This window comes from Tamandua tetradactyla, chromosome 21 (assembly GCF_023851605.1).
Source record: "Tamandua tetradactyla isolate mTamTet1 chromosome 21, mTamTet1.pri, whole genome shotgun sequence".
NCBI classification, from domain to species: Eukaryota; Metazoa; Chordata; class Mammalia; order Pilosa; family Myrmecophagidae; genus Tamandua; species Tamandua tetradactyla.
The window spans coordinates 35,269,662-35,273,775 of record NC_135347.1 but is presented as its reverse complement, the minus strand read 5'-3'; the positions used below and the strand labels follow the sequence as shown (position 1 = coordinate 35,273,775).

The following is a 4,114-nucleotide window of genomic DNA, read 5'->3' as shown; positions in this document are numbered from 1 at the left end:
TTAAGTTGCATCTTCATACAACCTAGGAGATATATCATTCTGGGTGTGAAATCAGGAATAAAGTAAAGAAGGTTTAGTGAATTCTAGATAAGTAGGAAGCTATCATTTGTTTCCTTTTTGTGATAAAAATCTAATTTAGTGTGAAGAGAGAAAAAAATTTCACGTGAAGCCTTTTAGTCATCAAAAAGTAGAATCACCTACTCATGTACACAACTACCTTCCAAAGACTCGATCTAGGTCCCTTTCAGAAAAAATTTGTGAGTAAAATGCAAGATAGTACATTCCTGCCCAATTGGACATATGGCAACAAACAGAAAATGAAATATGACTTTTCATATGAACTCTACGGATACTATTACCCTACATATTCTACTTTCCCCACCGTTGTTCCTATTTCAGAAAGGAGCCTTGCTCGTGCTGGTTTTTATTACTGGTGTGAATGACAAGGTCAAATGCTGCTGTTATGGCCTGATGCTGGATAACTGGAAACAAGGAGACAATGCTACTGAAAAGCATGAACAAGTTGTATCCTGACTGTAGCTTTATTCAGAATCTGGTTTCAGTTACTAGCCTGGAATCCAACTTTAAGAATACTTCTCCAATGAGAAACAGTTTTGCACATTCATTAACTCCCACTTTGGAACATAGTGGCTCATTCATTGGGTCTTATTCCAACGATTCCCCAAACCCTGTTAATTCCAGAACTGTGGAAGACTTTTCTCCCTTGAGGACTAACCCCTACTGTTATGCAATGAGTACTGAAGAAGCCACATTTCTTACTTTCCCTATGTGGCCGTTAGCTTTTTTGTCACCATCAGAATTGGCAAGAACTGGTTTTTATTATAAAGGACCCAGAGGTAGGGTAGTCTGCTTTGCCTGTCGTGGGAAACTGAGTAATTGGAAACCAAAGGGTGATACTGTGGCAGAACCATTGGAGACATCTTGCCAATTGTGCATTTTTTTTGGAAAATTCCCTTGGAACACTGAGATTTAACATTTCAAATTTGAGCATGCAGACATATGCAGTGAGACTGAGAACATTTATGTACTGGCCATCTGGTATTCCAGTTGAGCCTGAGCCGTTTGCAAGTGGTGGCTTTTATTATGTAGGTTGCAATGATGGCAAATGCCTTTGTTGTGATGGTGGCTTGAGGTGCTGGGAATCTAGAGATGATCCATGGGTAGAATATGCCAAGTGGTTTCCAAGATGTGAGTTCTTTTTTAAAATATTTTTATTGACAGATCTTCATACACATACATTCCATACATGGTGCACAATCAATGGCTCACAACATCATCACATAGTTGTGTATTCATCACCATGATCATTTCCCAGGACATTTACATCACTCCAGAAAAAAGAAAAAAACTCCTCTATCCAATGCCCTCCACCCCTGCCTCTCACTGACCATAAGTATTGACATCTACCCCATTTAATTTACTCATTATCCCGCTATTATTTATTTATCTTTATCCATATTTTTTTCTCATCTGTTTATAACCTGGACAAAAGGAGCATCCGATACAAAGCTTTCACAATCACACAGTCACACTGTAAAGGTTATACCTTTATACAATCATCCTTAAGAAGCAAGGCTACTGGAACACAGCTCAACAGTTTCAGGCATTTCCCTCCAGTCACTCAAATATACCATAAACTGAAAAGGGTATATCTATATACTGCATAAGAATAACCTCTGGGATAACCTCTTGACTCTGAAATCACTCAGCCACTGAAACTTTGTTTTATCTCGTTTCTCTCTTCCCCCTTTTGGTCAAGAAGGCTTTCTCAATCCCTTGATGCCAGGTCCCGGCTCATCCAGGAGTTCTGTCCCATGCTGCCAGGGAGATTTACACCCCTGGGAGTCATGTCCCATGTAGGGGGGAGGGCAGTGAGCTCATCTGTCGAGTTGGCTTAGAGAGGCTACATCTGAGTGGCAAATAGGTTCTCTGGGGGTGACTCTTAGGCCTAATTTTAAGTAGGCTTAGTCTATCCTTTGCAGGAATAAATTTCATAAGGGCAAACCCCAAGATCGAGGGCTCGGCCTATTGATTTGGTTGTCCCCACTGCTTGCGAGAATATCAGAAATTCTCCAAATGGGGAAGTTGAATATTTCCTCCTTTCTCCCCAGTCCCCCAAGGGGACTTTGCAAATTCTTCTTTATTTACTGCCCAAATTACTCTGGGATATATTGGGGCATCATCACACTAAGCTGTGCAAACCAGGAAAATGTCACATTCTATTCGAGATTCCGTGTACTTATGGTGTGCAACTAAACTGATCATAAAAGTTAAATTAGGTAATGCACTCCCCGAAATATACATTTTTGCACCAAATAAGTATCTCTTCCTTTGGTCTCACACAGAAGTTGAAGTTTTAAAATACGGACCATATCATCCTTTATTCTGTATTCTGATTTACCTTGGTCCTATCCAGATCAGCTTCCTTCATATCTGTGCTCAAAGTCTGATTCCTTCTTCAACTCTTTAAACAGTTCCTGCATAGGGTACTGCTGAATTTCATAGCTTCAGAGCTCTAACTCTGAGTCTCAGATGTCACATAAATACCTTAAGTTTCTGGGAATGAGCAGGTGATGTACAAACAGCTCAATATCTCAGGACTTAGAAATAACAGTTATAATTTGTGAATATGCATGACTGCTGTAAGAGCTACAATCCAGGACCCTTCACAATAGGCCCTAACCTGATAACCCAGGCTCTCCACTTCAGTTCACCGAGTTTTTATTTTATAATTAGTCCATATGATTGAAGAATGATAATATTTGTCTTTTTGTTCCTGACATTTTATTCAACATCTAGTCCTTTAGGTTCATTCACCTACTTGCAGGCCTCACAACTTCATTCCTTTTTGCAGCTGCGCAGTAGTCCGTTGTATATAAACACCACAGTTCCCCCTTCCATTCCTCACTCATTGTACCTTTAGGCCACCTCCATCCATCATGGATTGAACACTGCTGCCAGAAACACCAGGGTGCAAATGTCCATTCATGTCCCCACACCCTGTTTCTCCAAGGTGTGAGTTCTTGATACATAGGAAAGGTCAGGAGTTTGTTGACAAGATTCAAGTTAGCTATCCTCATCTTCTTGAACAGCTATTGTCAACTTCAGAAGCTCCTGGAGATGAAAACGCTGATCTGCCATTGTTCATTTTGGACCTATAGAAGGTTCTTCAGAAGATGCAGTCATGATGAACACAACAGTGGTTTAAGCTGCCTTGAAAACGGGCTTCAGTAGAAGCCTGGTGAAACAGTTCCGAGTAAAAGCCTAACAACTGTAGAGAATTATAACACAGTTAATGATATTGTGTCAGTAGTTCTTAATGCCGAAGATGAAAAAAGAGAGCAGGAGAAGATAAGACAAACTGAAGAAATGGCGTCAGATAGCTTGTCATTAATTTGGAGAATAGAATGGCTCTCTTTCAGCAGTTGACATGTGTGCTTCCCATCTCGGATAATCTTTTTAACAGCCAGTGTAATTAATAAACAGGAACATGGTATTCTTAATAAAAAAATGCAGATACCTTTACAAACAAGAGAACTGATTGATACCACTTTAGTTAAAGGAAATGCTGCAGCCAGTATCTTCAAAAACTGCCTAAGAAAGTGACTCTACATTATTTATGTAAGGATTTATGGGGTGAAAAGAATGTGATGTGTATTACCACAGATGATGTTTCAGGTCTGTCACTGGAAGGACAACTGAGGAGGCTACAGGAAGAAAGAACTTGGAACGTGTACAGTCAATGAAGCAATGATGTTTCTATTGTATTCGTAACTTGTGACCACCTGGTAGTGTCCCAGGGATGAGCCCTTCTCTATGAACATGCCCTGTTTGCAGAGGTGTGATCGAGTACTGCTCCTATATTTCTTTCAAAAAAGAAAAATAGACTATTTCTTAATCTAAATAGAAAAGACCTCAAGATATTAAACATTTGGAGCCATCAGAAGTAAGAAGGAATTATTGGTCAATTAGTAATATTCTTGTGCTCTCCTCTGCTTTGGGACTAGCGATCTTGTTTTCAAACAATTTGATAGTATCATATATCACGTTTAATCTTAATTTCTGCCTTGCTGGTCAGCAGTGGTAGCTGGAA

The 4,114-nt window shown here is 39.7% G+C and overlaps 1 pseudogene; it reads left to right on the top strand.

The window, feature by feature from the left end:
* The first annotated feature begins 317 nt into the window (after window positions 1-317).
* Window positions 318-3,907, top strand: LOC143665187 (baculoviral IAP repeat-containing protein 2-like; annotated as a pseudogene).
* The last annotated feature ends 207 nt before the right edge of the window (window positions 3,908-4,114 follow it).